This window comes from Rhincodon typus, chromosome 46, assembly GCF_021869965.1.
Source record: "Rhincodon typus isolate 14 chromosome 46, sRhiTyp1.1, whole genome shotgun sequence".
Taxonomy (NCBI): Eukaryota; Metazoa; Chordata; class Chondrichthyes; order Orectolobiformes; family Rhincodontidae; genus Rhincodon; species Rhincodon typus.
In genome coordinates, this window is record NC_063377.1 from 8,386,684 (window position 1) to 8,397,135 (window position 10,452).

The 10,452-nt window shown below is 49.2% G+C and overlaps 1 long non-coding RNA gene across 1 annotated transcript; it reads right to left on the reverse strand.

The window, feature by feature from the left end:
* Window positions 1–448: 448 nt before the first annotated feature.
* LOC109919586 lies at window positions 449–8,082 on the reverse strand. The gene is made up of 3 exons (XR_007266141.1): window positions 8,050–8,082; window positions 5,544–5,742; window positions 449–533 (listed from the first exon to the last, which is right to left on the reverse strand). It is a non-coding gene; the product is annotated as an uncharacterized LOC109919586 (long non-coding RNA).
* Window positions 8,083–10,452: the final 2,370 nt, after the last annotated feature.

Below are 10,452 nucleotides of genomic sequence, written 5' to 3' on the forward strand. Positions count from 1 at the left end.
CAGTCTTTCCCAGTGGATGAGAGTCCTTTTCACTGGACTAAAGTAATTCCCACTGGATGAGAGCCATTCCAGCTGGATAAGAGTCTACCCACTTGGGTAGATGAGTTTTCTGATGGATCCAGTCCTAATGGCACACCCCATCCTCAAACGGAGGTGGGCGTACTGGTGACGCTTTGGACCTGGTGCCAACCCGTGCCATCCAGATAGCAGATCGTGGTGCGAATGGCCTCAGTGCCCTGGCACCAGGGAAGGGGGGAATGGGATGGGAAAGCAGGCAGGGTCCTTCTCTTGTAAGTCATCCAATGGTCCCAGTGCTGGATGCGCCCGGGGATGAGGAATGCCAAGCGTACCCTTCTCTGTAAGAGGGCATCTACACCAGCTGGAGGGAGGAAATTGGGCAAAAGGACACGTTTGCAATGGAAATTTAAGGAAGGGTCTTGCTCCACGTACCTCATCTATCGACAGCTGCAGGATTGGGAACTCTTCTTCCAACTTGTCCAGTCTTTTGGAGGCGAAGGTGTTGGCCGAGGCAACTAGGAGGATGGAGCAAGCAGTCAGTAGCGGGCATTAAAATAAGCCTACCCGCTTTCCTAAGTTAGGGTGCCAGATTTCAGGAGGGAGAGGAGGCCCCAGGAAAGGGTGCCATGCAAATTCACTGGGATGGATCATGGCTGATCTGACATTCCTCCAATCCACTTGACTGTCCTTTCCCCCCATACCCTTGACACCTCTACACGATCAAGAATCTATCTACCTCAGCCTTAAACATATGTAAGGGGGTGAGGTGATGGCCTAGTGGTATTGTCACTAGACTGTCAATCCAGAGACTCAGATAAATTCCAGGGACCCGGGTTCAAATCCCACCACGGCAGATGATGGAATTTAACAATTCAACAAACATCTGGAGTTAAGAGTTTAATGATGACCATGCGTTGATTGTTGGGGAAAAACCCATCTGGTTCACTGATGCCCTTTAGGGAATGAAACTGCCATCCTTACCTGGTCTGGGCCTATGTATGACTCCAGACCCACAGCAATGTGGTTGACTCTTAACTGCCCTCTGGGTAAATAGGGATGGGCAATAAATGTTGCCTGGCCATCAACACCTTCATTGCATGCATGAATTAAGAAAAATAAAGGACTATTTTAATTCATACTAGATCAGCATCTATTGCCCAGAGCTAAACATCAATGATGGGCCTGAAGTCACATGTAGGCCAGACCAGGTTACAATGGCAGTTTTCTTCCCTAAAGGGCATTAGTGAATCAGATGGGTTTTCCCCAACAATCAACAATGGATCCATGGTCATCATTGGATGAGATATTTCTTTTTTCCATTGAATTCACCTGCCATGTCAGGATTTGAACCCAGGTCCCCAGAACATTGCTGGATTAACTGTTCAGAGATAATACCACTAGGCCATCGCCTGCCCGTAGCAAGGAGTTCCAAAGACTGTCAACCCTCAGAAGAAATTCCCTCCTCCACTCAGTCTTAAACCGGTGCCCCTTAATTCTGAGACAATGCCCTCAGGTCCTAGAATCTCCGAATGCGGGGAACATCCTTTCAGCATTGATCCTGCCAAGCCCCTTAAGAAAATGCAAAAGAACTGCGGATGCTGTAAATCAGGAACAAAAACAGAAATTGCTGGAAAAGCTCAGCAGGTCTGGTAGCATCTGTAAAGGAAAAAACAGAGTTAACGTTTCGGGTCTGGTGGCCCTTCCTCAGAACTAAGGCCCTCAAGAATCCTGCCTGAGATCCAGAGAAATGTCCTCACCCAGAGAATGGTCAGCCTGTGGAATTTACAACCACAGAAAGCTGTGGAGGTCAAGTTGAGAAATATATTTATGGCTATGGAGGGGGTGCAGCGGTTTACCAGACTGATTCCTGGATAGACAGGAATTGTGTATGAAGACAGACTGGATTACTTAGGACTGTTATCACTGGAACGTTAGAAGAATGATGGGGGATCTCATAGAAACCTACAAAATTCTAACAGGACTGCTCAGGGGTAAAGGTAGGAAGGGCGTTCCCAATGACAAGGGGGAGCCTAGAATCAGGGGGCTTATGGTCTTAGGGAGATGGGATCGGACTGGGATGAGGAGAAAAGTCTTCACCCCAGAGAGTGGGGAGCCTGTGGAATTCTCTGCCACAGAAAGCGATCGGGGCCGAAACATTGAATGTTTTCAAGAAGGGTTTGGATATAATTCTAAAGGGGAGAAAGCGGGGAACAGGGGACTGATCTGGATGATCAGCTGTGACGGTATTGAATGGTGGAGCAGGCTCGAAGGGGCTGAATGGCCCACTTTTGCCCCGAAGCTCAGGAGAGATTTCCGGAGTGGATTAATGGGCCATCTCATCAAAGGTTTCGAGACACCCAGGCAAACTCAGTGGCCAATCCACACGCACAGCAAGATCCCACGCACAGATCATCTGGGTTCTTTTTTGAGCTGTTGCCCAAGGGAGAAATGTTGACTCCCCAGGACCGTGGGGAGACCCGTTCACCTCGGCCCCAACCCCGCAACTCAAAATTTTGCTCTTCATCCAACAGCAGACCTTGAATCTATTACAAGGGAGTGGGGCTCAAAAATTAGTTGGGGAGGAGTTGGGAAGTGGTGGGGTGTCAACAGGGCATCGTAAGGCACAGAGAAATAGATGATCTTGTTGGGTTCAGGCGCGGATGTCTAGGTGTTTTACACCGTGTTAAGATACAGGCCCACCATTGAACAGACTGGAGGGGCTGACTGGCCAAGTCCAGTGACCTAGATGTTCCACCCACTTAGTGGCTCTGCAGCCTCCAGCAGTTTTATGGCTGGGATGAATTTTCTCTGCTCTTAAGCCCGAACAACGAAAGGAGACAGCATCTATCTTCAATGCAAGACAGATGCCTCCTTTGGTTGGGTTTGGTGCTGAGCTGTTCTTCCTGATCAATAGCATTTCTTTGATGCACACTCTCCACCTCTGTCTCTCTTACTTGCCAAAGAGGACCAGAGCTGAGCTTAGCAATCCAGTCATAGGTACATAGAGTCACACAGCACGGAAACAGACCCTTCGGTCCAACTCGTCCATGCCAACCAATTATCTCAAACTAAATTGTCCCATTTGCCTGCATTTGGCTTCTATCCCTCTGAACCTTTCCTATTCGTGTATTTATTCAAATGTCTTTTAAACGTTGGAACTGTACCTGCATCTACCACTTCCTCTCGCAATTCATTCCACATACGAGCCATCCTCTGTGTGAAGAAGTTGCCCCTCAGGTCCCATTTTAAATCTTTCTCCTCTCACCTTAAACTTACGCCATTGGAGCTTAGACTTAGAATCCCTACAGTGTGGAAACAGGCCATTTGGCCCAACAAGTCCACACCAACTCTCACAACATCCCATCCAGACCCATCCCTCTAGAACCCACCTGATCTACACATCGCTGAACACTATGGGCAATTTAGCATGGCCAATCCACCATAGCCTGCACATCTTTGGACTTGGGAGGAAACCCACGCAGATACGGGGAGAACATGCAAACTCCACACAGTCATTCGATCGAGAGTGGAATCAAACCCAGGCCCCTGGTGCTGTGAGGCAGCAGTGCTAACCACTGAGTCACTACTGCCTATATAATGTGGAAAAATGAGCGGTGATGGTCTTTGGCAGGAAGAACAGAGGAGCCAAACATTCATTAAATGAAGAAAGACTGCAGAAAGCCACAGAAGTGAGGGATTTGGGAGTCCTTGTCCATAAATCACATCCTAGTCCAGCAGGTAGTAGGGAAGATAAATGGACTGTTGCCCCTTTTTATTTTGAAGGGAGTAGAGAACAAAAATGGGGAGGTTTTGCTAGAATTATACAAGGCATTAGTCAGATGATAGCTGGAATACTGTGAAAGGTTTTGGGGCCCCTTATCTAAGGAAAGATAGACTGGAGGGCAGTCCAGAGAAGGTTTGCTCAGCTGACCCCGGGAATGGAAGGACTGTTTGAGGAGGAAAGGTCGAGTAGGATGGGCCTGTACTCATTGGAGTTTAGAAGAATGAGAGGAGACCTGATTGAAATGTACAAGATTCTTAGATGACTTGCCAGGGGAGATGTGGAGAGGTGATTTCCAATTCATAGTCATTGAGTCGTTTGTGAGAAAGTCTAGGACCAGAGGGGCATAATCTCAGAATAAGGGGTCGCCCATTGAAGACCGAGATGAGGAGGAAGTTCTTATCTCAGGGGGGAGTGAATCTGTAGAATTGTTTACCGCAGAGGGCTGTCGAGACTGGGTCATTAAGGGTACTCAAGGCTGAGACAAATTTTTAATCAGTAAGGGAATTAAAGAACAATGAAGGATTAATTCAGACGCACGCAAGAGTAATTTGATGAAATGTACATATCAAATGGCAAAGCAGGCTTGAAGGACCGAGTTTCCATGAGGCACACAGGGTGCTCAATATTTTGTTCTGCAAACACACCACACTGCTGTCTGAAATCCTTCTTTCATCCAGATCCTAAATTACTGGATACACTTCGAGATGACTCGAACGTACTGTTCTGTAATCGTGTGTGAAAGAGTGAGACGGATTAATGAGCTGTTTTAAGGCACTTTGAGGTAGTGAAAAGCTTCCAGTCACAGCCTGTCATTACATATGATTGTTTGTCTCAATGGAGGTGATTGTATCTCAGCACAGTTTAAAGGCTCAGTTTGTTTACTGCCTTTGTGAATTGAAGCTGGGTTAATGCTATTAACTGTTGCCTGACACAGAGCGAGACACAGACTTAAGAAATTTATACAGTTACGAAAGGAGGGCGAGGTGCACAGGGGGACACAAGTATTCAAGGCATCAGCTGTGTTTCAGTGTTAGCGCTCTCCCTCTGAGGCAGGATACGATGAGTTCCATTTCCAAGGTGGAGATTAAAGCAAAAAAACCAGGCCCACTATCTGTGCTGACAGAGCGCCACACCGTTGGAGGGTCAGTGCTGAGGGAACACTATACTGTTTGAGCGTCAGGACTGAGAGAATGTTGCACAGAGGCTAACAATGGGATACTGTCCCTCTGACAGTGCTCACTCCCTCAGTACTGATCCTATGACGGTGTGACATTCCCTCAGACTTGACCCTCCGACAATGCCCATTCCCTCTGCACTGACCCTCCGACAGTGCCTGCTCCCTCAGCGCTGACCCTCCAACAGTGACTGCTCCCTCAGCACTGACCCTTGGACAGTATGGTGCTCCCTCAGCACTGACCCTTCGACAATGCATTGCTACCTCAGCACTGACCCTCCGACAGTGTCTGCTCCCTCAGCAGTGACCCTCCGACAGTGGCCGCTCCCCCAATGCTGACCCTCTGACAGTGCCCACTCCCTTAGCAGTGACCCTCCGACAGTGCCCACTCCCCCAATGCTGACCCTCCGACTGTGCCCTCTGTCTCAGTGCTGATGCTTCGACAGTGCCCGCTCCCTCAGCAGTGACCCACTGATCTTAGCTCCATCCCCTCGAGGCAGAGACGCTGAGGGATTGGCAATATTTGAGGACGCCATTCAAACCCCAGTTCCATGCACTGGCACTCACATTGGTACTCAAAAATGTTTAGGATCGGCTTGGCTCTCCTTACTGCCAGTCCCGTTGCCATCCTCGCACTGGTCTCCAATGCATTGCAGAGTGTAGAGGTCAGCCAGTTGGTCCTCTTGACATCAGAGTAGGTCATCAGCAGAACCTGGGAGGTCGAGTTCATCAGAGGAAGCATCCCAACCCTCCAGATGATGTTAGGCTGAAAGGATGAGGGGCAAGGAAAAGCCAAACAGCAATCAGTAACACCCGGATATGAGGAAATCCAACCTTCTCTCTGCAAGCTGTGAGTTGTTGTTGTGGTATTTTACTGTCAATAGAGATTTCCTATGTAAACATGTCACGCTGTAATTACACCCTTTTACCAATGGCGGCACTGTAGCTGCTATCACCATCCTCCAAAACCTTTCATGCCTCCTATATAAAGACGAGCAGGAGCTTGTTCTGTGCGTGGCTCTTTTCTAGCTATCAGTCCCAACTAAAGTGGAGGGAGTGGTGTGAAGAGAGCTTTACTCTGTATCTAACCTTGTGCTGACCCTGTCCTGGGAGTGTTTGATGGGGGCGGCGTGGGGGCAGTGTAGAGAAAGCTTTACTGTACATCTAACCCTGTGCTGTCCCTGTCCTGGGAGTGTTTGATAGGGGAAGCAGTGTAGAGGTAGCTTTACTCTGTATCTAATCCTGTGCTGTCCCTGTCCTGGAAGTGTTTGATGGGGGAGGGGTGGTGGATGACGGTGTAGAGGAAGCTTTAGTCTGTACCTAATCCTGTGCTGTCCCTGTCCTGGGAGTGTTTGATTGGGGTGGTGGGGGGGGGAAGGGAGACAGCATAGAGGGAGCTTTACTCTGTATCTAACCCCGTGCTATCCCTGTCCTGGGAGTGTTTGATGGGGGAACAGTGTAGAGAGAGCTTTACTCTGTATCTAACTCTGTGCTGTCCCTGTCCTGGGAGTGTTTGATGGGGTGGACAGTGTAGAGAGAGCTTTACTCCGTATCTAAGTCCGTGCTGTCCCTGTCCTGGGAGTGTTTGATGGGGGGACAGTGTCGAGAGACATTTACTTTTTGTTAGAGTTGACAAAGTTTGATCTTCAGGACAGGGTGTCTATTTTTATTGCATTCCTTCATGTGCAGGCTGACTTGACCTCATAAATGAATCTAATTCTACTGCATCATGTTGACGTGGCAGGTTTGGTTCAGTTTCTGGTTAGCGGTAACCCCCAGGATGTCGATAGTGGGGGAATTCAGTGATGGTGACATCACTGGAGCTGGGATGGCTGACCTCCAACAACCACAGCCATCCTCTTTCTTGTCAGGTATAGCTCCAATCAGTGTAGATTTTACCCTCTGTTTCCTATTGGCTCCTGCTTTGCTCAGTCCCCTCGATGCCACACGCAGTCAAATCTTTTATTGGTTCGTGGGATGTGGGCGAAGCTGATTGGGCCAACATTTATTGGCCATCCCTAATTTCCTGGAGGGCGGTTTGGGGTTACCCACTTTTCTGTGGGTCTGGAGTCACGTGTGGGCCAGACCAGGTAAGGATGACAGATTTCCTTACCTAAAGGACATTAGTGAACCAGATGGGGTTTTAATGATATTCAACAGTGCTTACATGGTGGCCATTAAATTCGCTTTTCATATTTTCCAAACAACCTGTTCAGTGATGTTATTACACACCCCTGGAGCAAGTGGGACTTGAATGCAGGCCTCCTGGCCCAGAGGTAACACTGAGCCACAAGAGGGTCCTACAGATTAGTTTTTTTAACCTATTTTTCTAATCAACCTGTTCAGAGATGTTATTATACACTTCTGGATCAGGTGGGACTTGGACCTGAGCCTCTCAGCTCAGGAGTAGGGACAATACCACTGTGCCACAACAGGGCCCTACAGATTAGTTTTTTCTTCCAGTTTTTTTTTAAAATTCACATGTCACCATTTACCATGGAAGGATGTGGTTGAGGTGTGCAACATTCTGAGGGGCGTAGTGTAGATAGGGAAAAAACATTTCACCCCGACGTACAGAAGTCAATAACCAGGGGCCCCAGTTTCAACATAAGCAGAGGGAGGTATAGAGGGGATTTGAAGAAAAAAAATTCATCCAGAGGGCAGGGGAGGGTGGCAGGTAACTGGAACTCATTGCCTGAAAGGATGCTAGGAGCTGGAAAATTTAAGAAGTATTAAGGTGACCACTTGAAACACCATAGAGTACAAGAGTATGGGGCAAGTGCTGGAAAATGGAATTAGTAGAGATAGACTGGCACAGACACAATAGACCAAAGCACCTCTTTCTTACATCTCACCAGAACTGAACCTCGTGTTTTGGCTCTACATCACTCTCCTCCCACATCGCCCCATCAATTTATTCTTCAATTGCTTCCTTCCTCAGGTATTATTTAATCAACTTTTCCTCCTGGCACTCCACACTTAATGCATTCATTCTACTCCTAATGTGTTTATAGAGTGTGGGCCTTGAACCCATTTGGGGAGGTCATGGTGAGGTGGAAGGGTACAGACATACCTGAGCAGCTCTGTTGGACGGTCTACTCATGATCATTGCAGAAACGCAGGGCTGTAAGCAGAAGACTCCGTTAGAGACAAACCCAGTGGCTGCATTGTTAAACAAACTTGTCTTCCACATCAGAGGGAACTGTGCACGGCTGCCTTCCGCCACTCCAAATCATCGCTTGCCCCTCAGGAAGAAGGCACGAGCTGCTCGCTGTGTTGTTGTGATGGAACTTGCCCACTTCAGAGGGCAGACCCCATGATGTAGGCTGTTCAGCCCCTCCAGTCTGCTCCACCAATGAATGAGATCATCCTCAAATCCCACTTTCCTGCCTTTTCTCCCCAAACACTCGATTCCCTTCCTGATTAAAAATCTACCTATCCCTGCCTTAAATGTACTTAATGACTTTTGCGGAAAAATTCAGCAGATTCACTCCTCTCGGAGAAGAGAAATTCTTGCTCATGTGGAGGAGGTGATAGAGATACGGAGTAAGTAGGGGCTGGACAGTTTACAGAGAAAGGAAGGGGTGTAGTTAGAGATAGTGAGGAATGTAGGGGCTGGAGGAGAATACAGATAGGAGGGGTGTAGGGGCTGGAAGAAGTTACAGAGATAGGATGGGGTGTAGGGGCTGGAGGAGGTGACAGAGATAGGGGGTGTGGGGGCTGGAGGAGGTGACAGAGATAGGAGAGGGGTAGGGGCTGGAGGAGGTGATAGAGGTAGGGAGGGAGAGGGGTTGCAAAAGTTACAGAAAGGGAGAGGTGCAGGGGCTTGAGTAGAGACAGAGATAGGGAGGGGGTGTAAGGGCCGGAGGAAGTGACAGAGATAAGGAGGGGATTTAGGCACTGGAGGAGCTAACTGAGATAGGAAGGGACTGTAGGGGCTGGAGGAGGTGACGGGGGCGGGTGTACGGAGGTTGGAGGAGGTGGGAGATAGGGAAGGGGTGTAGGGGGCTGGAGGAGGTGAGAGATATAGGGAGGGGGTGTAGGAGGTGAGAGAGATAGGGAGGGGGTGTAGGGGGCATGAGGAGGTGTCAGAGATAGGGAGCGGGTGTAGGGGGCTGAAGGAGGTGACAGAGATAGGGAGGGGTTGTCGGGGGCTGGAGGAGGTGAGAGAGATAGGGAGGGGGTGTAGTGGGCTGGAGGAGGTGACAGAGATAGTGAGGGGGTGTAGGGGGCTGGATGAAGTGACAGAGATAGGGAGGGGCTGGTAGAACGTAGGTGTATGAAAAGTTTAAAATCATGAAACTGGCTGACTGGAAGCCAGCAATGATCAACGATCAGTTGGGGGAGGGGGTTAATAGGGAAACAGGGTCTGGAACAAGTGAAGATGTGTGCAGCAGAATTCTGAATGACCTCCGGGTTGCAGAAGGAGCAAGGAGACACGACCAGCCGGGAGTGAAAAGGAATACACGAGCCGGTGATAACGCGAACATGGAGTGTTGCAGCAGCAGGTGGGGCTGAGATATGAGGCTGCAATGAATGCCAAGCCAGTGCAGGCCATTCAGCCCATCAAACCGTTAGGATCCAATGAATCCCCACTCACCCCACCCCTCCCCTGTTGTTTTCTTCCTCAGCCTTCGTCCTCCTCAGGAGTCCATCCAGTGCTAATTTGAAACCTGGGAGACAGACGGTGGCAGAGAAGTGTTAGAATTCGAAGAGGTGAAAAACAGCTGGGGGAAAGTGAAATACAAACTTACCGATGGTGTCCACAGAGCCGATCCCAAAGTGACGTAGACACTCGGAAACCTCTGACGGCTGAGCGAGGCTGATCAGTTAATCGCTGAGAACTAACTAACACTGAAGCAAGCATCAGCCTGTCCAGGGTGGGCAACTGGGCGAGGGCTCTTGCCTGTCAAACCAAATGCAGCTCAAGGATTGGCGGAACAGTCTGCGTTAGGAAACCCAATGCAGCGTTTGGAAAAGTCACTTCGCTCCATGCTCCAGTCCACCAGAGACAGAACAAATAAATCCTATGTCACCAGTTCGGTTTGTCAGTCACAGTCACAAGCTGCTGCACTCCCATTAACCCAAAGGCAAACTTTTCGCTTGTATTCGATCTCCCATTGGCAGAACGTACAATCCTTTCAAGGTTTAAGATGAGGAAGGCTGTGTACAATTAGCTGCAGAACCAAAATCATCCTGGTTTCAGAAGGAAAACAGTCAGGGTTTTGTTGTGCTGGATTGGGATATTACAGTTGAGCAGCACATGATTGTCCTTATATAAGCAGCAGCTGTGGGTCGCTCAGTAGCAGTCTCCCTGCTGAGTCAGGAGGTTGTGGATTCAAATCCCACTCCACAGTCTCTGACCTAACCTAGGTCAGGGCAGGCAGTTCTTGTGGTGACGGAGCGCCACACTGTTGGAAGGTCAGCGTTCAGGGAGTGCTGCACTGTCAGAGGGTCAGCGCTCAGGGAGTGCTGC